Here is a 26,443-nt window from a genome sequence, read left to right as displayed (position 1 = left end):
ACAGCCTTCTTAAACCAAAGCACGGTTTATTTTGCAGTAGGAACAAAGTATTTAGAATCCTTCTTCTCTAACCCATATTGTCCCTTAACAGCACTCGGGTGTTTGCTGAGAAGTGGCTTAGCTTGAGCTATTCTTTCCTTCCATGCTTGTTTTTCTAGATAGTCCTCTATTAAATAAAACCAATATATTCATAGAGTTTACTATATGAAAGTTCTGGCCATAAACACCCGCAATAACCAGAAAAAAAAAAACCACAGTCATGGGAGGCAGCATGGCCTAGGGTACAGAGCACTGGACTGGAACTCAGGAGACCTGGATTTTATTCCCAGCTCTGCCACTGACCTGCTGGGTGACCCTTGGCAAGTCACTTAACCTCCCTCAGTCCCCCGCCTTCTGTAAAATGGCTATAATGCACTGTTAGATCTACTGATGAAAGATACTATGTAAGAACTAGGTTTTATTATTATTACAAAGCATCTCCAAATTCATCACATAAACCTTCCAGGCATTAAATGACTCAAGCCTGTGATGAAAATGCTAAGAGACACTTTTACGTAGAACATATGGGCTTGCAAATGTTCCAGTTTGTTGCTAACACAAGCAATTAAAAAAAATCCTGTACACTGACACCCAGTTAATATAAAATGCATAATTATTGGATTTTAAAAAAATGGAAAGATACATTTCAGTAGTCATGAATTACTAAATTCTAAATTACTAATTACTAAAATTAGTCTAGAATTTTCTGTAGCAAGTTTTAAAGGGACTCTACTGAAAACATAATTTGACAGTCAAAAGTTTGTCAACATTTTTAAACTTTAAAAAAAAACATTGAGTGAAAAGAACAAGGCCTCAAACAAACATAGTGAATGCAATTTTCAAATCATTAATTGCAATGTTTAAGCATTCCAGTAGCACAGGTGACAGCATCAGGTAAGGAATCTCTTGCCACCTAAACAGGTAACCTCTAAAAAGAAAAACCAGGAAGAGTCAAAAGTTCCCAAGTTTACAGCAGGGCTGAGTGCCTAGAATAGAAAAGCAGACACACACAAAGAGGAACAAACAAGGAAGTAATAGAGCAGGCCAAGAGCCAAGGCAATTAAGTTTTTGGAGGTCAGGGAAGAAATTAATCTCTGATGCAACTACACTGTAATCAAGGCATTACATCAGGCTAGGATGAAGTTGGCCACCGATGTACCCTACCGGAAAGGGAAAATTAAAGCCCTTCAAAGTGTCAGGGAGATGGGGGTTCTGTTCCTAGTTCCATCACTGTGAAACTTTGGACATGACGACACTTTCCCTCCCTGTGTCTCCATGCCCCTCCACTCTGCCCATCTATAAAATGGGTATAATACTGACCCGCCTGCATAAAAAGCACTGAGATTAATGGGTGAAAAGCAGTGCTATTAGTAAGGGGGGGGGGAAGCTTATCCCATCTAAGTACAGAAAGACTTTTCAAGATCAACAGAGATCAGATTCTACAGATATTCTTCTTCTGCAGATCAAACAGAGTACTTAAGAGGAAAAATACTGATTAATAACAGTCCACTAATAGGTTTTTTTTTTGGGGGGGGGGGCGGGGGTTGTTTTGCATTTGTTTGTTGCACATAACTTTGGGTGCAATAACTAAGATAATATACATTTAATTGTGCAACTTCTAGAGTCTAGACCAAGTTCTGCCTCAACTTTCACAGAGCAAGTGCACAAGGTGCAAACCAACATTAGATACGTTCCTCTAACTTGGTTTTAGGGGAAGTGATTTCTTAGTAAAATACTGGCCTGACATCAGAGAAGTAACCTTCTACTGCACATCTCACACAAAATTATTTCCACCCTCACAAAACCTACAATTGAGCTTCTTCACACTTCAGGCTGCTGAAGGAAAGTCCCTGTTCTAACCACTTTGGGATTCAATCCAAGATAAACTCAGCTGCATGCCCTCCACCTCAGCACTAACCATCCATTATTAAAGTAAGGCACCACAAAACAATAGACAGAGCCATTCCTGTAATTCCTAAGCTGCAAAAGGAATGTGACAGAAACAGGAAAGCCAAATCCATCTTCAAGAGTACTTAGTCACTTTCCAGTAATGTAACGGGAACAGCAATGGATACAGTTCAAAGTTCAACATCCTGCAGGTTTGTCCAGCACCAGAAAAAGAAGACCCACCCCAGTCTGTCTTCATAGCAGTCACATTCTACCTACTGAATGTACCAAGTCACTTAATTGAAATACAGCAAACACAAGGGGGAGGGTGGGTGTTCAAAACAGTTATTTTAGCAGAGCAGCTTGTATCAAACAGCACTCTCTGTCAGAGGATACATCAACCAGGGATGTGACATTTTCATTCAGCGTCAGAGAGTATTTAAAATATTGCTTGGGGCATTTGATTTGCCCATTTTAGGAGATCACTCAACTGTGCACTTCTGTGAGAAAAGCCACCCTTCATGTTTATGCACAGTGGGCTTAGAGGAGAGAAGTGACCCATGGGAATTAAAGGAGGTTGTGCCCTAAAAGGCTAGAACACATGTAACTAGTCTTTTACTGCTAGGTTAAACCACCCAGGGAAAGAAAGACAAACACACACAACAGATTTCAAAAGAGCTCCCTCCCACCCCAATCCACTCCTCCCAAGATGCCCATAACTACAAGCAATTTGCATAAATTGATTTTTAAGGATCTTGGGGCCTGGATAATTAGGCTGAGCAAACCAAATTCCCTCCCCCACCCCCACAACCTCATCTGGTGTATATTGGCATAACTCCCCTGGAACAACATTGCTTTACCCCAGCTGAGGAACAACGGGCTTGTCCATCTGGGAAACATACTGGTAAAAGCTAAAGCGTCAATTTACACAAAATACACTTATGCTGGTAGAACACCCGTGCGGGCTCTTATTCCTCTACCACCAATTTCCTGCGTGACGTTGGTTAACTCACCTAACTGCAGGGCCTCTGCTGGAAGATGGGAATGAGACTTCACCATCATGGGGGTGCTGCGTGGAGGCTAATGTAATTAGTGTTTATAAAAGCACTGTGAGATCCTATTAGAAGATGCTATTAGAAGATCAGCTGCTAATCCCCACTGTGGCGGTGAATTCCAAGACGTGCTTTCCTTTCAGTTTTCACCAGCCACACCATCTCCCTGTCTCCCCACACTGCATTTCGGTAACTAAGCCAACAGCCTCCTACCAACAAGCAAGCAGCTAGTTGATTACTTGCTTCTGCGTCTGCTAGGGCATTCAGCATTGCAGTGTCTAGACTGCCAGCCCACTTCCCCCTTCAGCCTCACCCAGCCATGTGACATCACAAACAACTGAACACTTATAGCAGGGCAAGGTTTGGCCCTAAGTTGGTGCAACTCTGTTGACCTCAATGGAAGCCTTAGCAGCCCAACTTGCTAGACTGTAGCTTCCCAGAGCAACTCAGGGGTGAAACAGCCCTATTGTATTATCAGGAAGTCGAATTAATGATCAAACTACTATTAGTTACCAGCAGGTTCAAGCACTGATAAGACAGCTACTGAGTGACACCAGTCGAGGAGCAGGGCTGCTTTCCCGACAGAAAGCAAATGCTATGAAGGATGAAACAGTGTTCAAGGACAAACATTAAGCTTCCTCCTTCTGCTGCACCTGTTTCAGGTAATTATCCAGGCCCCAAGATCCTTAAAAATCAATATATGCAAATTGCTTGTAGTTATGGGCATCTTGGGAGGAGTGGATTGGGGTGGGAGGGAGCTCTTGAAATCTGTCACGTGTGTGTGTACGCACTAGATGCTATATGTACCTTGGGGGGGGGGGGGAGGAGGAGAAGAGAACTTACCCCAAAGAGCTCACAGTCTAAATGTATGTACAGAGCCTAGCACATTGAGACCTGGATGTTGATTCACATGACATCCGGGGCAGGAATCAAAAAAAAAGTGTCTGAACTGTACTAAGAAAACCTTTTGTGAAATAAAGAGGAAGGATTCTGCTACATGCAAAAGACAATCCATAACAAACAAAAACCTTGAATGCAGAAATAGTTGGCTAAATGAGGCGCGTGACTGTCCAATGCCCTCAGATGTTGGTTCGCAGGCATGTGTCACTCAGTGTAATAATTTCTTTCAATAAAAAAAATGAAACACACATTTAGGCTGGGAAGCTACTATTGGGCAGATGAACATTGTGGTTTTCAACTCACTGCACTAATCACATGGATTTTCCTGGCAATGGGTGGGCCTAAACACATCAAAGCCGCAGAACACTGAAAGCATCTGTTGGAGCCTAAACAAATGCATTACAGAGTCCTGCCATTCACCGTGTTCTAAGGTTGTTGCTGGGTGTGGGATGCTGGTTTGTTCTAACTAACCAACTAGCCCGAAGACACTATCCTTCACACACCCAAAAAACTCCCGCTGCATTCAAGCAAAGTGAATAGCCAAACATCTGTTGCAGTCAATTGAACGAGTCATTCTGGCTGCACAGAATCAGGCCTACAGCCAGAAGGAAACCCTCTTGACAAAATAAAACAAAATTCACCTTTATATGAAAGCCACAAGGTAGGAACTCTTTTCCCAACTGAGGGATAAAAGGCTAATTTCTGTATTAGAAACTTGTGTGTTTTCTTGGCAAATGAAATAAATTTTTAGCTACAACAGAAAGCCCAAAAGTAGTTATTTCACTTCGGGGGGGGGGGGGGGGGAAATGGTTAATATACATTGTATGTCCCTGTGCATAATTTTAGGGTTTGGAATTTTTATTAGTATGCACCTACTCAATTGGGACCTAATCGAAAGGCCATAGAAGTCAAAGGGAGTCTTTCCTTTGACTTCAATTTGGCTTTGGATCAGGCTCTTTGATCACTAGAGCAGAAAAAGTGAAATTACACGTTAGACGTTGGAGCCTGTGTCCAAGCTCCAACAGGCTCAAGCTAGTACAGTTGGTCTGCTCATGTTCTGGGCTATCCAGAGATTGTTCAAAATAATCAGAGACTTGATGGGCTGTGAGCCAGGTACACTGAGCCACACATGCTAGGACTCCTCACACCGCTGACAAAGAGGAACGGCCAATTTTGATCTCTGCCAATTCTGCATTAGTAAATCCACATGACTGAGCAGACAATGGTTTGTTTATGGAGCCCCTTCCCAACCACACTACATTACACAAGGGTTGGATTCAGAAATCCCTCCAAAAAAGGACAGATTGGCCTTCTAGTCCTAAACTTTAAGGATCCATACAAAAATCACTGTCAGACATGAAAAGAAAAACTGAACTCTGTCTCCAGTATCTAGCAAAGACAAGGATTCTTCCTCCCACCTCTCCTAGGCAGTAAGGGCCAAACTTTTGTCCCGCCAGATACCCAGGTGGTGTATCCACTGAAGTTAACAAGCTATGATGATTTACACTAGTTGGGGATCTGGCCCACTGACTTCAATGACATCTGTGGGTGCTCAGCACCTCTGACTCAGGCCCTAAGTGGCTACGCAAGTTGGAAGGCAGTAGGGAAATCCAACCCAAAAAGCCCAAGATATCGTACCCTAATTTTATATGATCTTATCATTCCACTGACATTAGTGTCGTTACTCCTAATTTACACTGGTGTGAATGACAGTAGAATCAGGTCCAAAGACTATCCGAGTCTCTGGGCCATAACCTCAGCTAGTATAAATTGACGCACCTCCATTCACATTAACCAAGCAACGCAGATTTACACAAGCCGAGACCGGAGCTCAGTTTTATTAGTTGCTGAGTTTAAAAAACTATGTACTCTACTACAAAAAATATTTACCATTTAATTCACTGTAAGCGCTCTCTGTGGGGCCAGGTGTTTCATCAGGAGACAAGGCTGTAAATAAATTTACCAGCAACCACATAACGCTTGATTAAAACCTACTGAAAGAAGAACAACTAATTAAATTAGTCTTTGAAAAGACCAGTATCATGATATGACAAATTCATACAAGGCAGATGGCAAGCAGGAACTTAATACGTGAAGTCACAGAACCAAAAAGTAATTTTTTTTAAAATACGTATCTTGATTTGAATCAGGGCTTGAAGAAGTCCACTCACCCAAACTCGGGTGCATGAAGTTAGGCATCTAAACCCACATTTAGGCACCTGCAGAAGTTAATGTGAATTTAAGTATTTAACTTCAGGCACTGGACTTTGAAAATGTTGGCTTGTTGCAGCTTCTAACAACTTGCACCCAATACCAGATTGAGTTGCAAGAAATTGTATGACCTCACGAGGACTGACAGCCTCTTCCTCTAATGAGGGCTACAAAAAACAAAAGACACGTGGGCACAAACTGACAAACCTGCAAATGAGTGGCGTTTTCCATGGATCTTCAAACACCAGCAGAAGGCAAAGACAAAATCGTGTAGAGTCCAAGTGCTTCCATTCTGCACCCTGCCCCCGCCACGCCACTGGTTGGCCCATAACGGGTGTGGGGAGAGGAGAGGTTGGATTTAAGGCATAAGGAGAAATTAAGTATGTTTTACTGACTGGATCAATATTATCTTCTGCAAAGAAATTCCCAGGGGTCTCTAAGTGGATGATGCCATGGAAAGCTACAATATCCCAAGGGTCCAGTAGGGCAAATCTGCAGACACTACACGGTGGGAAGAAAATGTTTTACCTTCCATGTAGAATAAAGAAGCTACAATGGGATTGATCTAGCAAGTGTAGGCATCTTCTTTACCCCAGTGGAGCGTAAATCCTGACCACAGTCATCTTTGACCCAGTCTTTTTGTAGGGCACCACGAAAACCTTAATCAGGAAGGTAGCAACTTCCTCCAGGCTTCACTAGCAAGCGGACAGTATTTGTCCTGTAGTTCACACCCTTCCACTCAACCCCTGAAATAGGATCTCACACACACAGCAAACAGCCCTAGCATCACTTTGGAGAACAATACAGACACTTGTACAAGGTCAAGACAGATCCAAGATAAGCAGACTACCCCACTGAACCTCAGCTCCTCCTCCTGTTTCCACTGGGGAGGCTCAAGAGGACAAACTGCTCTCTGTTGAAGAAATGCTTAGCATGGTTAGAAAGTTACCACCAGATAAAATCCCATGTCCAGCTTGTTTTACAGCTAATTGTTTCTTCTCCAAGCTAGCTACTCACTAGCTGAGTGCGCAGCCTGTATCACAGCTTTGGGACACCCTCCTGGCACATAAATCAAGGACAAGGCTTGCACTCTTGCTTAAGACAGACTTTGAGATGTGGTAATTATACAGATCCTCTATTAACTCAGGCCACTAGCAACAGGCAGTCAGTAGTTACTGTATCACTCAGCTCTGCCCAGCCAAACAATATAGTCCATTATGTACACTCCAGTCAGCTTTATTCTTAGAATTCCAGTAGGGAAATTATTTTTTAAAGAAATTGGAGAAGAGTTTAAAGCAAGGAATAGACATTAAAGCAGTGAAAGGATTCACAAAGCTCACTGGTATGAGGGAGACAGAGAACCTTTGTTAAATTAGCTCTATAGAGGGTGGGATTGCCACTCAGAAGAACAAGCTACAGGGAACAATTTGTGGACTTAGGCTGTATCCTGCACTCCTTGAAGTTAATGGCAGCTGCCTTACTGAATTCAGTGGGAGGGGTCTCTCAAGAGCCCCTTGTTTAAGTTCAAACCCCAATTTGAAGGGTAGACAGGGTAATTTCCCTGCCTTAGAGAAACCATCATGGTGTGAATTCTCAAACACTGGCATTACGGAAGCTTTTATCAGTGAAGCAGTGCAAAGCTACCCAACCAAGTAAGTGGGGGAGGGAGTGGGGGTGCGAGAAGAGATCTGCTATAATGCACCTGCTATGATTATATTATAGTACATTGAATATATTGAGCAATGCAAGTAGTAAGAGGCAGAGCACTTTTTCCTATATTAATGCACACTAGAAGACAAAAGCCACACCACCATTTAAATTTGGTAAAATAAAATCATTCTTTTCTGAGCAGACATTTCAGGCCAAGCTTATGCCCTGATGAAGCTTTACAGCCCAGCCGATGAACACCTGAAAACAGTTTTCTACATAAAGTCCCAACACAACCCTCAACAGCCTTCTGGGCATCCACTGCAGCCAAGCCATAAACAAAGCAAAAATGGAAAGGAGACATTAAAATGAAGTTTGGCGGCCTCCAGCCCCAGATGGATTTGGCAGACAGTCAGCTTTCTAAGTGGGCTGCAGTCATTGAAAGAGAAAGGTTTTTAAAGCTGTTCAGTTTGAGAATTAGCGACTGCACGTGTCCTGGCAGGCAAATGAAACTGTAGGAGATCCCTAGATCATAGGGACCAAAAAACAAGTATTACAAATTAAACACAAGCACTTTACACTGTGGGTCAGATCCTTAGCTTAGCTCAGCTCCATTGACTTCAATAGAGTTACACCCATGTATACCAGAGGAGTATTGGGCCCTTCTTGTAAAAAAAATTGAGAGTATTTCACCCCATAGAGTGAAAGTTTCATGCCCATTTCCTACCTAAGGTACTTAGAGACCCATTACCATAATATCTGGGTCTGTCGTAATCTTTAATGGCTCTATTTTCACAACCCTCCTTCTGAAGTAGAGCAATGTTATTCTCCCCATTGCACAGACAGGGAACTGAGTCACAGAGAAGTTAAGTGACTTGTCCAAGATCACACAGGAAGACTGTAGCGGAGCAGGGAACTGAACCTGGCTCTCCCAAGTGCCAAGCTAACATCCTAACCCTCCTTTCTGTCCCAGCATTTTGGTAAGTGCCCTAAAATTACACTGAAGAAGCATGTGTGTGATACAACATTGAACCTCAGTGTGTTTCTTTAAGGTCACATGAACATCACTTCACTGCAGCCCCAAACAAGAGTCTAGTTTTCTGAGGGGAAGGGAGCTCAGATTCAACACACAGAACCTATCTACGTGGATAGGAGTGAGAAAATGCGCTACCGAACACCATATCTGGAGACAGTTAAGCAGGATTCTGCCCCACGTTTTGATGCAATCATGCAACAGAACACGAAGCAAAAATCATGATACATCATCCACACTGACCCCATACGGAGCCCATGTTCCTGTGGATTTGAGTAGGTGAGAAAGAGGAGAAACTTTAATCTCCGTTTTTAAAAATAAGTGTTTAACGAGCCTGCTCTTAAAAGCAGTTAGTGTAAAACCCAGACCCTTTGTGCCTACTTCCATGCAGAATGACTGGTAAGTAGCCTTCATTGAAATGGGATTTTCCACTGTTGTGCAAGGAAACTGGTAACAAGCGTAGCCTCACAATACCATTTAACGAAAAACACACAGGCATTTCACAAATGTTAGGTCAACACAGGGCCAACACACGGGCTGAAAGCAGGAATGAAACTACACAGGTATCTCTACCGCAGCCTCTTAATCGCGATTGGAATCTAACGTGCACACGCTGGGAGATGGGGTCTGCTGAACCAACCACAGTGGTATTTAGGGTGGAACGGTCCAAGCCGCCTGATTCTAACAGGAATTGGGCATTCACTTCCCATTGGCAGCTATGAAAATCTTCCCCTTATTTAACTCGGGTGGTTAAATAAGCTGATAGTGGTGAAATGCAGTGACGGCCAGAGAAAATCCTATACACGGCTCTTAAAAAGGAGTGTAGACTTCTGGTGGTTAAACTACAGGTCTGGGAGTCGCATGTTCCGGATTCCATTTCCAGCACCGCTGCACTTTTGCTTTCCGGCTTCAGTAGGGCACCCGCTTCTCTGTAGGTCAGCTTCCCCGCCCCCAGGGGCCAGAACTTACTGCACAGGGGGTGTTATGAGGATTCTTTACTAGAGTAAGGGTGACAGAATCGACCTTGAGCGAGGAAATATGGCAACGGTAGTTTGACTCAAGGGACAGAAAGGAAGTTGTAAGGAACATTCTGTAACATCTTTGCGAAGAGCAGCGTTGGATCTCCCTGTTCTAGGGAGAACTGCTAAAACATGAATAAATCACTGTGCTGCTGAGTGCCAAGGAATCCATCCCTTACTTTATTAAAAAGTGTTAAGTTGCCAAATTCTGCCACCCTTACTCAGAGAAGTCTCTTACACCACATGTCATCTTATTTATTTCAGGGCCCTAAGCCTCTCGCCAAAAACTGGTGTTTCTTTTGGAAAATGTGAAGCAATAATGCTGAAGCAGTTTGAATTTCAGCTTAGTGGAGATACATTACTAAGGGCAGAACACAGATCAGTAGAGTTGGAGCACATCCTGGTAGCTGGATGTTGTTGTATATTTAAGATCCATGGGAATCAGAGAAATAATGAGAGAGTCACACGTTCATTATTGCTCTCGTTACAGATTACTGCAGATGAGCTGGTTTGGGTTTTTTAGCTACAAGCAAACAGAAAGTATGTTAACAACGCAGAAACTTTTCCAGCCATTTAGCACCATTTAAAAACAAAGACAAAAATGTTGCTAAGAAGGACATATTTGTTTTCTTTTATAATGAACAGGCCCTCAACACAAACTCACATGGTCACAATGTCTGGATTTAAACAAACAAGTTTCTCATAAGCAGAGTCGCTCAGTGTCTTATCTTCAGGACTGTGGGCCTCAGCCCTTTTGGCCTGCTGGGATACTGATTCAAACAGGAGAGAATTGTGATTATGGCACAGGACTGGAAATAGAGATATTCCAAGGTCTAATCCATTGCTCAGGCTTCCAGGCAAATCATTTTGAGGCCTCAGATTCAAGGTGTGAGAAATGGGGATAGTTGCATTCATGCGGTTCTCCCAGCTACTGGAGGATTAATTTGGGGGGCACTGGGAAGATGAAAGGTGCTATTTAAAAATAAAATGATGCCATATGCACTGCACTAAAAGCCCACAGCCACACGATATCCATGGAGCTGGTGTCAAGGTGACACTATCACATGTTGGACCACCTCTCGTCACCCTCTGCTCACTAAGGGCCCTGAGCCAATGCCCACTGAAGTCAACTGAAAAATTTCCATCCTCCTCTCCGGGACTTACTTTTACATTCCACACCCTTCAAACAAACAATCACTGCTTCTTTAAAACCATGCCCTCCACACCTCAGATACAGAATTTATCCCCCTCCCCACATGCACAAGATTTCTTTCCCATCCAATCTTGGGCTTCATTCAGTCTTGAGCCAACAACAGCTTTGCTAGCCTCATAAGTGTCAGGATTCTGAAATCCACCTTGGGCCCCTGCAGGGCTAGGAATGGGTGCTTAGAAAAGAAAAGTCCCAGCTTCTCAAAAAGGTCAGGCCCTCTCTTCAAGTCACGCAAGTGCCCAAGATAACAGACCTGAAATAGCTGGACTTTAAGTTCCCGACTTTTTTAGGTGCAGGCTTTTTTTTGTTTGGTTTTAAATGGCTCCCTATGCACCGTGTATAGTTGGGCTGGTAGCAACAGACCCATCTACTTTTACAGGTGAAGGTATATAAAAACTAGTCCTAAAAAGGGGAAAAAAAGTTAACTCTCGAGGGAAAAAACAAACCACTTCAGTAACAGTTGTTCTGGTAATGCTGGTATTGAGTTTTATTGGCACTGGTCACCTACATAACTCACTTGGGCTAATGCAGCCATTCAACATTCATACCAAATAAAACTGTTGTACCACTCCCCTTCTGTATCCGTTGTATGCACACATTTGTGTCTTTTACCTGTGCATCCCCACTAGCAGAATATCCTATTGTCCCAGTTTTTACCTACCTGCTGTATGGCTCTCATCCACACGGTCTAGATCAAGTTGGGTTATTATTACACACTATCTTGGCTTGTTTCTATATTTTGTAGTAAACTAGTCCTTTGACTTGCTGTAATACTGTGATTAGGTGAGTGTGGAAGCAAAGGCTAAAAACATTGGTTAAACTACACTAACTTCCCTTGCCTTGAGAAAGTTGAGAGTGCATACAGGGCTCCTCAGAGTTTCATCGGTCACACAGTAAGGATTAGAAGAAATAACGGTTAAATAAAGTGGGTCTCATTTAAAGGGGCTTTCCCCTTTTTGAACACACCTAGGAAGCCCTGAAAGTGCAATTGTTAAGGCCTGGTTTTGACATATGTTGGTCCGGGGGATTGGGGGGAACCAACACACCTCTGATCAACATGCTATGCTGAGAAAAAAACCCAGTGTAGATGCGGCTACGTCAATGAAAGACTACTTCTGTCGACGTACGTACTGTTGCTTGGGGAGGCAGCGTTCCTACATACAGGAAAACCCCTTTGGTCTGCATTGGCTGCGTCTACACTATGAGGTTGATGGGTATGGCTACATCAGTGTAGCTACATCAGTTTAGTCTCCATAGTGTAGACAGTGACAACCGAAAACACAGAAAGAATTCAGGGCCCTAGCTTCAGCTAGTGCGAATCAACCCAGTGCTGTCAACAAGGGCTGATCCAAAGTTTTCCCTCGAAACTATTTTTCCATAGAAAATTCAAGTTTCAGCTAAATGAAATTTTGTACAAGTACTGTTTGCTTTCTGTGGAAATTTTTGATTTTTCCATCAAAAAAAGCCACATGCCCAAAAAACAAGATATTTTAGTTTGCGGCTGATATTTTTCAGCTCTTGAATTTCTGTTGAAAAATTAGATTTTCACTGACAATTCAGACAAAAAAACCCTGATGTTTTTGTTGAAATTTTATGCAGGAAAAAATTAAAAGCCATTTCTTCTGTGAATGTCAGTGGAAGTGTGTGATTTGCCCCAGCTGAGGATCTGGTTCTCAATGTTCCATAGAAGCAAGAAAAAAAAAAAAAGAAAACCCATGCCCTGAAATAAAGAATTTTCCATTAACGTTTCCTATGCTTTTAAAAATCTCCTGCTTGGAAAACCTCAATTGCAGCCTGCCTTAAGGGCTGTTGATACAGATCTTCCATTAATTTTCACGATAGATGTGTCTAAGCCGCTTTGAAAATGTCAATCTAAAGCAACCACCAAAAGGCACTGAGCTGCAAAAAAAAGAGAGAGAGTTAATATGTCAGGTTCTTCTTTTCTAATGCATTTCAGCATCATTAATAGCTTTTAAAAAATAAAAAACCTGCACACTGCAGCCTGCAGACTTCAATAAAAGCCCACGCACAACAGCAAGGAGAAACGCAAAAAAAAAAACAAAAAAAAACTTCCTTTCTAAATTAAGGTTGCTTCAAACAGAAGTGAAAGTTCTTTTGATATGTCAACATTCCCCTTCCTTTGAATCAGATAATGAGAGATCGGTGTGAAAAAAATGAAATAAAGCGCCTCTTTATTTATAGCACACAGATTTGTGAGACAGCCCCTTACACTTGCTCTTTTGGTACCGGTCTCTTCACGCCCAGTTTACTCTGGCCCTCCATATCTGAGCCAGTCCCCTCCCTTATTTGTTCCTGAATTGCAATGGCTTCAGGACATTAGCTAAGGCAGTGGTTCTCAACCAACAGTACAAGTACCCCTGCAGGTACACAGGGGTCTTCCGGGGGGTACATCAACTCATCTAGATATTGCCTAGTTTTACAACAGGCTACATATAAAAAGCACTAGCAAAGTCAGGATAAACTAAAATTTCATGCAATGACTTGTTTATACAGCTCTATATACTAAACACCGAAATATGTAAGTACAATATTTCTATTCCAATGGATACAGTTTATAATCATAAGATAAAAATGAGAAACTCCGCCATTTTTCAGTAATAACGTGCTCAGGCACTTTTGCGTTTTTATGTCTGATTTTGTGAACAAGTAGTTTTTAAGTGAGGTAAAATTTGGGGGTGGGAACGCAAGACAAGAATCAGACTCCTGAAAGGGGTCCAGTCATCTGGAGAAGGTTGAGAACCACTGAGCTAAAGCACTGACGTATAGCACCAAACTAAAGGACATCGCACAGGAGAGGCAGTAGCTAGATGAACAGAAGAATTTTTTCATCGACCTTGCCACTTCTGCACCAGGGAATAGGTCGACCTAAGTATGGACCACAGGGTGCAACGTTTTTCACAGCTAGATTTTTCTCGTTTTTAAGTGTAGACCAGGACTAAGCTACTCTACCTCTACATGGGGGTTTTCTACCAATTCTGCTACACTGATGCAAGCTCTGCAATACGCCGGTGTGCTGCATCTATACCAGAGGTTCACAGGGGTGTACCTACACCAGCATAAATAGCCTCAGTACAGAGAGGGCCTAAGATCTCTTCATGCTCTCTGGACCCATTCCTAGACTGCTTAGAGCTGGTATAAGAGCTCTGTGCTGGCCCTGCTTAGGGTTGCCATCTTTCTGATCGCAAAAACACCCTTCCCCTGCCCTACCCCCACACTGAGGCCCCACCCCTTCTCCAAGGCCCTGCCTCCCAGCTCACTCCATCCCTCCCTCCCTCACCCACTCATTTTCACCTGGCTGGGGGAGCAGTTGAGGGCTCTGGCTGGGGGCTCGGGGTGGAGCCAGAGATGAGGGATCTGGGGTGCAGGAGGGGGCCATAGGAAATATGGCCAGTGGGAGCTGCGGAGTCTGTGCTTGGTACAGGGGTGGAGCCTTCCTGGCCGCACCTCTGCCTAGGGGGCTCAGGGACATGCCGGCCGCTTCCGGGAGCTGCACGGAGCCAGGGCAGACAGGGAGCCTGCCTTAGCCCTGCTGCACCGCCAACCAGTCTTTTAATGGCCCAGTCAGCAGGGTCCCTTTTTGACAGGGCATTCTGGTCAAAAAACAGTCACCTGGCTACCCTAGCCCTGCTCCCAGGCCCCAGTGTAGCAAGCATGTTGGGGCAGGGACCGAGCAAGTTTGGGAATGGGGTGCAGGACTGTATTAGGAGTCTTTGTTCTCCAGAGACCACAGGAAACAGAGCACAAATTAGAGCAGTCCAGATGATGCTCTGACTTAGGCAGGCAGGATCCTGAACAGCCGAAGAAGCATACAGAAGGCTTAAAGCCACCTTAGCCCACATCCTGCCCCAAGCACAGGGATGGGGTAACAGAATCAGGCCCCGAGATTTTATCATCACCTTATTTTCACTTGTTAATATGATTCCTAAGTCACGGGAAAATATGGTCCTCTTACATTTGGCTTTCCAATTAAAAAAAAAAAAAAAAAGAAAAAGAAAAAAGCTAAGACCAACACTATAAAAAAAACCACTGGGTCCAATTCTGCCCTCAGTTACACCTGTGCTACCATAGGTAATTCAAGAGCGTTAAACTAGAACTCTGTTTACAGCTAGAAGAAAGTTATTTAAGGAATATTTGTAATTATGAAGCTGGCCCATCGTAATTCAGTTCTCTTATTTATATCAATGTATACCGAGAGTCATCTTCCCTGGAATTACTCTGGATTTATACCAGTTTTATGAAAACCTCTGTATTTGACCCCGTGCCCTCTGAGATTGTCACCACCCCATTTCAAGGCCAGATTCTGTTCTTATTCACTTGGGTGCAAATCCAGGGTAACACCATGGACCTCATTCACACCGCTGCAGAGTCAAAATCAGCCCTTAACATGGGAAAGGCAGGTTTGGATCCTTGTCGCTGAAACTGAAAGCTGGAAAATCCTGGTCAGAGGCTGCCGTTTTGCACTAGGCCAAGCCATCTCATTTGCTCGTCTCCCACACTGTGAAAATGCCAACAAGGAAGAGCCAGCAGTTTATTTTTAGAAAGAGCTTTGCAACGGGTGCAAAGCAGGCCACGTATCTGCAAGCAGCATAATCCCACCCTTAGAGTGTACTGCCCCCAGTATGCTCACAGCACAGCCAGGGAGACGAGCCAAACTAAACTCTCTCTCCCCCCTCTTCTTTTAGGGAAACCGCTGCTAGAAACAGGAAACTGTTTTTTTTTTTGTTTTTTTTTCCAGTAAAGCACAGACTATGTATTTAAGAGCCACAGCCACCTAACCACACACACTGTGTGCGCCATCTGCTACTCCTCTAATATCACTTTCAGGCCAACCACGGTTCTTGAGTAGCCAGGCTACAAAATTCACTTGTTCGGTTTTATGAAAAGCCGGTTTCTGTTGAAGCAAGAAGTCAAATCTCATACCGAAAGGCCCTGTTCCTGTCACTCTTCCTCCCCCTCAAGGAAGACCTTACTTTGGAAGTAGCTGTAGTGAATCAAGGGGATACTCGGGGGTCAGATCGTTAGCAGGCACAGCTCCATTGAGGTCAAGGGAAGGCAAGCAAAGCTGGCCCCAAGTGGTTTTTATTCTGCTGAGCCTTTTCACACCACACGGAGCCTTGCTCCTGAGCTGGTGCCCTTCCCAACGTGGTCCAACACAAAATCCACTTGCTGGGCCAGATTCTTCATTGCTATGCAAATGGCTACACAGAGCGCAGGGCGTTCTGACCAGGTATCTTTTAACACTCACTTTGGGTCAGATCCTCTGCTGGTGTAAACCTACAAAATCCCGTTGACCTCAGTGACAACGGACGTCCGCTGGAGAGCGGACCCAACAACTACAAAAGGTGCAGGGGAACTGAGGATCATGCTCCCTAAGCAGAGTCCAAAAACTCACCCCCTTTCAAGGGTTTGGCTTTACTGACCTAGAAATTAACAGCAATATTCAGCTCAGACCTTCCCCCAAGCTTCTGATCCTGTTCCTTCTGCTTTGGCAGTTCGCCCCCTAGATTTAGCACGAGGCTCTCGGCTGCCCCCTCTCAGAGCCCCTCACCCAGGCAGGGTGTTAGAGGGAGGACTGAAGGGGAAACGATTGGAGCGCCTATATGTTGTGGCTTTTCTTGAGTCCTACAACGGCTTTATGGAGGTGCGGAGAGCTGGTGTAGGTTAAAGCAGCCCTGTGGCTTAACTGGATTAGTTCACGGCCAATCCCAGAATCCGGAGAGTGGGGTACAATTGGTGGAGCATGGCCACAGTTGCCCACCCTTGAGTCCCTCCACCCAAACTGTGCCGAGAACAGCTCTAGCACATCTCAGAATCAGCACCAGGGATCCTGTGTCTGGAGAAAAGAAGGGGGGGGCAGAGGGGGAGAAAACAAAACACACACGCACCACCCGAACAATTTCTTAACTATTCAGAGCCAGACTGTGTTTTGGACTAGAGGCATACACAAGGGTGCAAGGTTTCCTAGACCTTGTATTCTGGCCCAGAAGTACGTGGGCCACTTGCTTGCTTTCCCCTGTCCTGGAACAGGTGTAGCCTGGACTCCTTTATTTGCTGTTAGGACAGGCCAGCAGTACAGTTTTACTCGCTGGCAGTGAGAATCAAGCAGGAAGGAACTGTGCCCCAGGGGATGTCTGAGTCATACCAACTCTGGGGGGCATGGCTTATTCACAGACTTGGAAGGATTCATTTTTTTTTAATCCGTAAAAGTCAGTAAATGTTGAGGTCACCAACCCACACCCAAAGGGACAAGACCATGTATTTCTATCATTAATAATCAAAGTAAGACAAATGCTGCTTGAGCAATGATTAGAGTTTGAGTTAAGGGTATTTATTTTATATATTTTGACATGTGATGTTGACGATTTGCATTTACCACAACTGCGAAAATTGGGGGGGGGGGAGGGAGAGAGACAAAACAAAACACCACCACAAAAAACAAAAAAAAAAGTTTAAAAATAAACATGGCTCTTATCTGTGGCAATGACAAAAAAAAAATCAAATTCTGCCAAGCCTACTTGTACAATCACTCTTTGCCCAGGGCGGTGCTGAACGGCACTTACATATTTCGCCCCATGGAAAGGGCAAGAAGTGACCAAATGTGATTTAATTATTTTTATTTTTTTTTAATTCCCTCTTTGGGCTAAATAAGCACAAAACTTTTTAACTTGAAGAGGAGGGCTTGGGGTTTATTTTAAGAAGTTAATCATCTGAAAATATACAGTTTATGCTGAAAGTGTCTTTTCAACCTTAACATCACACTATTACAAGATACTTTATGTTCTATTTATGAACAAAAGTCAATGAAGTGATAAGTCTGCATGCTTGCATGGCTGACTCATATCTGTAAATCCATACTGTTAGTATGCAGTGTGAACTTTTTAATTGCCCTTATAAGCTACCTTTGAACTTGACTGACTATCAGACCAAAACCAGCTCAGTTACACCTAGCACAGCAATAGGTTTGGAGGAATGAAGCAGAGGACAGAATTGGACACTAGTGTAAATCAGAAGTTTGGGGGGGGGGGGGGGGAGGGAGACTGGAACAAGCTCTGATCAGAATCACTACTAGCCACTAAAGAATTTGGTTTTACAAAACAATGCATGTGCAAACAAAGGGCTCAACTTTAGGCTCTGCTGAAGCTCCTTTAGGGAGGCTAAGCCAACACCTAGGTGGCTTAACTTCACCCACAGTGGGACTTACTGGGATAGAAGGAATGATTTGTGCTCCAGCTATTCTATGCTAAGACAGCCACTAATGGACTGCTGTATAAGTTACCCTGGGGAGCCTCTGTATGTCTTCACTACAGAGTCAGCCCAGGATATAGCTCAGATGTTGGCCCTAACTCCCCACCCATCCACACAGAAAAACCTCTAATCCAGGCTTGAGAGCGGTTTAAACCCAGGCATTGCTGAGAAAGGGTGTAGGCTTGAACTTGGATTTCACTTCAGCCCAAACTGGCCCCCATCCTACTCTGCAGGCTAATCAAGCCTGGGTGCTGTTAATCTGATCCCACAATTCCATCTGGGCTGTTCTTGCTTGTCTGGCCAATAAGAAGGCGTTAATGTCAGAAGACAGGATACTGGGCTAGATGGACCTTTGGTTTGACCCAGCATGGCCGCTCTTATGTTCCCCCTTCTTCAGCACTGTGTGTCAATCCCAACTTTGCCTACTCCATCACCACACCATTTGTACAGAACTCCTTCTCCTGTGCTGACAGTTGGCCAGAGCCCAACCCCAGCCTTTCAGTAAAACTGTTCTGGGATAGCTGCAAGGCTCCTCATTTTTGGATTTTACAAAAAAGTTTCCCAGGTTTACAAAAGTGACACTTTCTTTCTGGCCAATTTTCACACAATTTTTGATCACTCAGGTACATGAAAATACTGATTACATTAAGAAAAGCCAATGTTACATTAGGAAGATTTGTTTATGGCAACAAACAATTAGTCTAAGTGTAAATGTGAGGCTGTCTGTAGAAAGGCAATGTAGTGGGGCAGACAGACACACTCAGATCAGGTGAACCGATGTGTTGTAATAGAAGCAAAGGAAGAACAGGCCTATACATTTATAGTCGTAGGTAATTTTCCTCAGCCAGACGCTTTAAACAGATCCACTCTTCCAAAGGCTTTTGGGGGGTTCTAAATGGCTATTTGACCATATGAAACTAACTAAAAATCCAAAAACTGGCACCCCCAATTTCTGAGGAGGGGATTACAAAAATAAAGGTACCGTTTGGGCTCAAAGGTGTATGGCACTCGTGTCCGAAAGGGAAACTAAGCAAGGGAAGCAAGAGACCCTCTTACATAAGGCCTGATGTGAAAGGAAGTCGCTTTGGCTGAGCAGGCATCATTAACACATGGCTGCAGTTTGGGATGAAAAATTCACTGCTCCTGTTAGTTCAGGTTTACAAACAATACAGCCTCACCTTTAGTTTATTTACGCTAAAGGCCTGGCTTCCAGTTTGCAAGTTCAAACTCCTAGCACAATTCCTTCCTGCCCCACCCCCCCCCGAAAGCTTAGCTCTCAGAGCGTTCCTTTCTGAGAAGAGACCAATGGCAGACAGATAAGTCTTTTTTGGTTAATTGTCAAACGTGTCAATATAAATTTACCCCCAGCCTGAATGAGACACTATGGCGGATTCTCTGAGCAGATCATTTAGAGCTGTAAAGGTACTTTGGAGGGATCAGACAGAAATCAGCACTGGGTTCTGGGTGGCTCCTCCAGTGGGTGCTTAGCTGAAGGCACAGCCCCAGGGAGGACTTGGGCAAGGTGCCTTTAAGCCACCTCTGTGCCCTCTTGATGCCAGGCTGCCCCAGGAACCAAGAGAGCCCCCAATGTAACTTAGGCAGCCTAGGGAGCTGCTCTAAGTTACAGCAACCTGTCCCCACTGTTCCCATGGTAAGCAGAGCAAACCAGGATGGCCTAGTGGTATGCACCATGGGGCCATGGCCCCACCCCACTCCTGCCTCAGCTCCACCCCTAACATGCCCCCAAGAGGGGGGTGAGGAGGGAGAGAATCAACCAAGGGCCTAGAGCACGATACAGTGACCTTGAGTGAGGGGCAGAAGCCTTCCCTATATATTCAACTTGAGAATGAGGTGGGAGGGGTTACACACCAGGGGCCCGATTCATCGCTCTCTGAAGCGCCTTTACACCAGCTAGGCAGAGAGGTGAAGACAGTGATTGCCACATTGGATCAGACCTGCAGTCCATATAGCCCACTACATGGTCTCCCCCAAAAGCTACAACCAGAGGCTTCAGAGTAAGGTCAAGAACACTCCAGTGTGCAAACTTAGGACAATCTGCCACCAGCACCAGGTCACTAATATATTGGCTTAAGCCCTGAGGTTTAAGGAGACTTGGCCTCAGATTGGCAGGAAATCTAAGGCAGAACCAAGATCAGAACCCACCACAGGCTGGGGAGTCCAGAGGTCAGTCTTCCTTCCTTCTGTGTTCTAGGGACCAGAGAGTTCTACCACATTTGTAATCACAGACGGCAAAACTTCAGAAGAATTGTGCAGGAGACTAGGCTGGGGACAGACAAAAGAGGCTTTAACAACTGGGACATTCAAAAGTCAGGCTCCATCTACACAAAGAGACAGAACAGTGCTTTCATCTGATTGTATAAGTGTACTTTTAGCCCTGTGGGTCCCAGGATATTTGAGACATAAGGTGGGTGATGTAATATCTTTTACTGGACCAACTTCTGTTGGTGAAAGAGAAATTGATCCAATAAAAGATATTAGGTCACCCAACTTGTCTCTCTCATTTTATTGGGAGACAACAATAGTCTAACCCAAACCTATGGCAGTTTATTAATTTATCTCCCATGTAGACTACAAAAATAAACATATCAGGGTGGGAATGGGAGTGAGGCATGCACCAGGGCACAGGTTAAAGGAAAGCCCATTCAAGCATTCTTTGGGTACAATGTACAGTAATAAAAACACAAGGCTCAGTGGCACCAGACAATCCACTCTTCTAACAGGCAAACTAAACACTGCATAATCTATGCTATGGGGAACCCCCTTACTCTTCATCCAAAGGGCCTTGCCACACTGTCAGCAGAAAGTTTTGCAGCTAGCTCATTTGCTAAAGGGTTTGCACTCACATGCTCTCTGCAAGCAGTTCCCACGGATCTAAAATTCATCTTCTGCACTACACAAAACTCTGTTTCCAAGAGCTGCTCTGTGCTCTTGGCTTCCCGACAAATCCCGAAATAAAAAAAAAGCAGCATGGTAAAAACATTGCTAATCTGGGTGTTCTTTATAGCCATCAGGCCCGATGCTACCCATGAAATGCTGCAGTAGTCAGAGCAGAGTGCTCATCTCTAAAGGCAGAGGCCTTAATTCAGTGGTCCATTCCTACTCAGGAAAGCACTTAAGGGTATATTTTACTTTAGCTGTGTGCTTAAGCTCTGTCCAGTGGGACTTAAGCACATGCCTCAGTGCTTTGCTGCATGGGTTTGTGCTCTTTACATATTATATAGTTCAGCTGTTCAGTTAGAACAGAAATATGTGCAAGCAAGAGAGCAGTTGCCAAAAGTAACCACACAGCCAGCGACAAGCTCTGAAAACATACTGGAAACATTTAGATACATTTTCTCAAATTTTAGAACATTTTTTCCAGCCAGGTTGCTACTGTTCACCCTGAAAATGCTTACAGAACACTGCTCCAGATCTTCCTTCTATCCGGGAGCATGGGAGCGCACATACCTGAGGGGCTCCTGATGGCCAACAGACAGCTGGGAGAAAGTTTAAGCGGTACTACGTACCTCTGACAGAATAAGGCGTGAACACTGAAGGGGGTCGGACCAGAGCACAATCACAAAGATAGAACACTGAAACTAAGCTAGCACTTATCGGTATAACTTATGTCGCTCAGAGGGGTGCGCTGTTCACACACACACGCTCTGAACGACATAAGTTCCACCAACATAGCACTGTCCACACCGGTACTTCTGTCGGTGTGAGATGCTCTCCTGCCGACATGCTACCGCCGCTAATTAGAGGTGGTTTAATTATGCTGATGAAGAGCTCTCTCTCCCCTCAGCATAGAGCGGCTACACGAGCAGTCTCCCAGCAGCATCGGTGCCGCTGTAAGCTCATAGTGTCGGCATAGCCAACACAGGACACTTGGGAAACGCACACACACAGGAAGGCAGCAAACAAACTTCACATTCCCCACCTCCGACCCCTGCCTCTTGCTCCCAAGAGGGACAGCTTTGCCTTCAATATACTGGGCCAAATTCTCCCTTCAACTTACACAAGTGCAACCAAGTGATTAGGTCTCAGAAAGTGAGCCCCTTCTTCTGCAAAAGCCACCATTTTATAATTAAAATCATGTCCTCCCTTCCCCACGGCACCCCTCTCCGATCCCAGTCCCTTTGTTATATCCACCTGTTGTGTTTCCATCACATACTCTGAGCTTGGCTATAGGGGAAAGTTTTCCAGTGATACTGGTGTAGTAAGACCCAGTGTGACTACCCACACTGGTACTCTTCCAGAATAAGAATGACCACATGGAAGCTTACACTGGTAAGGCTATGTTCGTTTAAATTCATACCCGATCTTATTCCAAGGCAACTTTCCCCACGTAGACAAGTTCCATGGAGCCAGGGCTGTCTTTTCATTACATGCGTGAACAGCACCTAGTACGCTGGGGTCTCCATTAGGGCTGGTTAAATAATTCTGTCAAAACTGTTTTGACGGAAGATTGGGGGGGGGGGGGTTTAAAATGGAAAAAAAGTCTGCTTTCTCTGGAAAAGTCTGAGTTTCCATCAATAGCTTTTCAGCCAAAAACTTCATATTTCCAGCCAAACAATGCTCAGTTTTTTGACAAAAAGTCAAATGTCTTCCAAGCAGCTCTAGGCACTACTACTGAAATTCAAATTATTAATAACAGTCATCTCCAAAACCACTACATGACTTGCCCAAGACCCCACATGTACAGCAAGCCAAACTTTCCAGAGTCCAGGCCCTGATTTCTAGTCAAGTTTATGGACTATGCTGAATCCCCTTCACCTACTAGTCAACACACAACATGATTGGTTTTATTACTTTATTCTGAAAGTAAAATAATAAACAAAAAGCCACTACCTCCGACACCCAGAGCTTGATTCTCTGTTGCCTGCATATTTACAAAGTGCCAAGTGGGTATGAAAGGCCACCAGATCAGAACTGCAGTATTTTTGCTCCTCCTTTATACTGGGTCAGCAGGTGGGAGAAGGGGTGGATGATTGTACAAAGTGCAGAGCAACCTGGAGTATCAGTCCTCATGTCTCTCTTTGGCTAGGAGCGCTGCAGAGGTACTGTGCTTACACTGAATAGCACATCAGTTTCTCACACCCCCAAGCAATGAGAAAATACAGCCTTATTACCAAAGTACACATTTCACTATCATACATGACTACTGGAAACATCTGTTTGGTTATTTAGTGGGTAAAATATTTAAAGTGACATTCAGACATGTATGTGGGGTAGTCGTCACACACACAAAGGGAGAGAAAACAAAAGCAAAACTTTTTAGGACCAGAAAGTGGTTTTCACCTGTCAAGGTCAGGAGGCCAAGTCACCATCTCCCTACAAACTGAAGTTTCTTTAGGACTCTTCCTAGATTATCTGTTTCTTGGTACTGTGCCTGTCATTTTCAAAGCACACTGATTAGCAGATCTTTGCATGTTCTGAGCACAAGAGTACACCCACCAAAATCTAGGCAATGCTGATACATGAGAAGGAGTGTTGGTTTTCTCTTCTTTTGAAGACCTTGTTTGGGGGGAGGCAAAAGAGAGAGAATGGACAGATTGCCCTAAATGAGCGGTCCCCTATTGTTCTACTCATTCTATTAAGTACCTCACTTCTTCATGGATACTTGTTTTTAAAAGCACCTAACACATAACTGGCCTCATACAGATGTTCCTAGAGGTTCCAGACGTGTGGGAGCACTCACACCTTTGTTTCTACCACATCAGCAGCAGCACCCACTGGAGTGCATTAATATAATACTTTATTCTAAGCACAAACAAAAGCCTGAGTTCACATGGAGGAAAAAAAAAAAAAAAAAAAAGTATGTTTTGCTTCTCCTGGATATGACAACACCAAAACATCAAACAAGGCAAAAAAATGCAGTTTCAGCATTAAAAAGAGACAAAAAAACCACCAGCATTCGAAAGTTATGGCAAGATCCAGCATTAAGTTCCTGTTATGGGAATACGTCACACGTTTGGGAGCAAGAAGAATTTAATACAACCTGTCTAAACAACATAACTATCTTCTAAACTGGTTGGTGTTATCTGTGAATTATCCAGGAGAGAAATAAGCAGGATCAGTGAAAAGGAGCCAGTAATAGAAAGATAGGCCTGAAAATGCAGAGCAGGAAATGGAGAGTCACAAAAAGCGAGTGTCAGGGGAAGATAGCAAGAGGGAGATTTGTGTATCTCCAAGCCTCAGAACTGACTGGTGGGAGGTCCCAGCCACCAACAGACTTTCTAAATCATGCTCACATCATTCCCATTTCCATCCCCAGGCCACAGCAGCTTCTACTTCCACAGTGATGTTCGGAGCCCATGTTTACTACCCACCAGCTTCAGAAAGTGGTTTTAGAAGAACAAAACAAAGCAAAACAGGCAGGTTTCCCCAAACTCTCCAAGCAAACCCTGCAAACTAAAGCAGCAAGCCTGGGATCTTAGTAACTAGACCTTCCCAAAGGGGAGTCCTTCTCCCACATGCAGCTCTCCAGTTTATTATTAAACTTTATCATCCAATGACTTCCTTCAGCTCTCATTTAACCACAGACTGAGTTATCCAGGGAGTGCCTTTTGATGGGAGACCACAGCTGTTATAATACAAGATAAGGAAGTGCAGAAGAGGATGTTGAGAGATAAGGGCATCCTTGCACCCACCATAAGGAGCCCCCCAGTTTGCATGGCTAGGAAGGGGAAGATTCACACACAGCTGTTATAGGACTGGGGAAATGCATAGGTGCTGGGAGAGGACACTGAGTCCCCTCTATTGTCACATGGATTGTGCAGGACTAAACAGATCAGTGCAGGGGTGACTCTAGCTGAGCCCCCAGTGTGGGTGCCCTGATGTATAGCCATGCTCTCTGTACTTCCAAGGTCCTAGCAGCTGGTAAAGCAGGGAGGTGAGGGGGGAGAAGAGAGCAGGAAAAGGAAACCCCTCTAGTTGTTTCAAGGGTAGTATGGGGTGGGATGGGGGGAGAGAAATGCCTTACAGTTGTTGTCAGGGGGGCCCTCTATTGTTACAGGGCTGGGGCAAGTCCTCGCCAACTGTTTGCAGGGTAGTGAACTGGACGGGGGGGGGGGGGAAGATGGAGGGGAGGGACTGGCCTAAGGGCCCACCAGCTGTTGCTCTCAGAGACAGGGCCCTCAGGTGCTGTCGGGGGGGAGTCCCTGTCAGGGGCTGCAGGGCTAGTAGGGTCCCCCCCCAGCTGTTGCTCTAAGGGACAGGACCCCCAGGTGTTGTTGGGGCAGTCCCTGTCAGGGGCTGGAGGGCTAGTAGGTGCCCCCCCAGCTGTTGCTCTAAGGGACCAGACCCCCCAGGTGCTGTCAGGGGCAGTCCCCATCAAGGGATGCAGGGCTAGTAGGGCCCCCCCTCAGCTGTTGCTCTAAGGGACAGGACCCCCAGGTGTTGTTGGGGCAGTCCCTGCCAGGGGCTGGAGGGCTAGTAGGTGCCCCCCCAGCTGTTGCTCTAAGGGACCAGACCCCCCAGGTGCTGTCAGGGGCAGTCCCCGTCAAGGGATGCAGGGCTAGTAGGGCCCCCCTCAGCTGTTGTTCTAAGGGACCAGACCCCCCAGGTGCTGTCAGGGGCAGTCCCCATCAAGGGATGCAGGGCTAGTAGGGCCCCCCCTCAGCTGTTGTTCTAAGGGACCAGACCCCCCAGGTGCTGTTGGGGGGGGGGGAGTCCCCATCAGGGGCTGCAGGGCTAGGAAGGAGGGGTTGACCCTCAGGGCCCCCCCCAGTTGCTCTAGGGCTGGTGGGCGGGGAGGAGCGAGTCCCCTGCAGCTGCGGCCCGGGAGGGCGGGGGGGGCACCCGGCGGCTGCCGCCCGAGGGGGGGGGCCGGGCTCGGTACCTCCAGGGTCCGGATCTCCTGCTGGGTGAGGTCGTTGGAGGCGGCGCACTTGGTGCGGAGGCCGCGCAGGCTGGACAGCGAGATGTCGATGAGGCTCTGCAGCTGCCCGCACTGCTGCAAGGCGGCCCGCGGGCCGGCCGGGGCTCCCGCCGCGCCCGCCCCCGCCCGGCCGGCCGCGGCCGCCTCCCCGCCCCGCCGCGCCGTCCGCGCCGCCCTCGGCCCGGCAGCAGCGCTAGCCATGCCTCGGCATCGGGGGGGCGGGCCGCCCGGGGAGGAAACCGGGGCGAGGAGGCTTCCCGGCTGGGGCTGGGTCCGCCCCGCCGGCGCAGGACCGGG

General features: G+C 45.5%; 1 protein-coding gene across 1 annotated transcript in view; it reads right to left on the bottom strand.

Annotated features, from left to right (window-relative positions):
• Positions 1-26,236, bottom strand: part of KSR1 (kinase suppressor of ras 1) — a 123,992-nt gene extending 97,756 nt beyond the window's left edge. Inside the window, exon 1 of the mRNA XM_077836882.1 lies at positions 26,108-26,236. The gene's annotated coding sequence lies outside the window, so the exon portion shown is untranslated. The remainder of the gene's footprint in view (positions 1-26,107) is intronic.
• Between the last annotated feature and the right edge of the window lie 207 nt (positions 26,237-26,443).

The sequence above is a fragment of the Eretmochelys imbricata genome, chromosome 17, assembly GCF_965152235.1.
Source record: "Eretmochelys imbricata isolate rEreImb1 chromosome 17, rEreImb1.hap1, whole genome shotgun sequence".
Classification (NCBI taxonomy): domain Eukaryota; kingdom Metazoa; phylum Chordata; order Testudines; family Cheloniidae; genus Eretmochelys; species Eretmochelys imbricata.
This window is presented reverse-complemented; position numbering and strand designations above follow the sequence as displayed.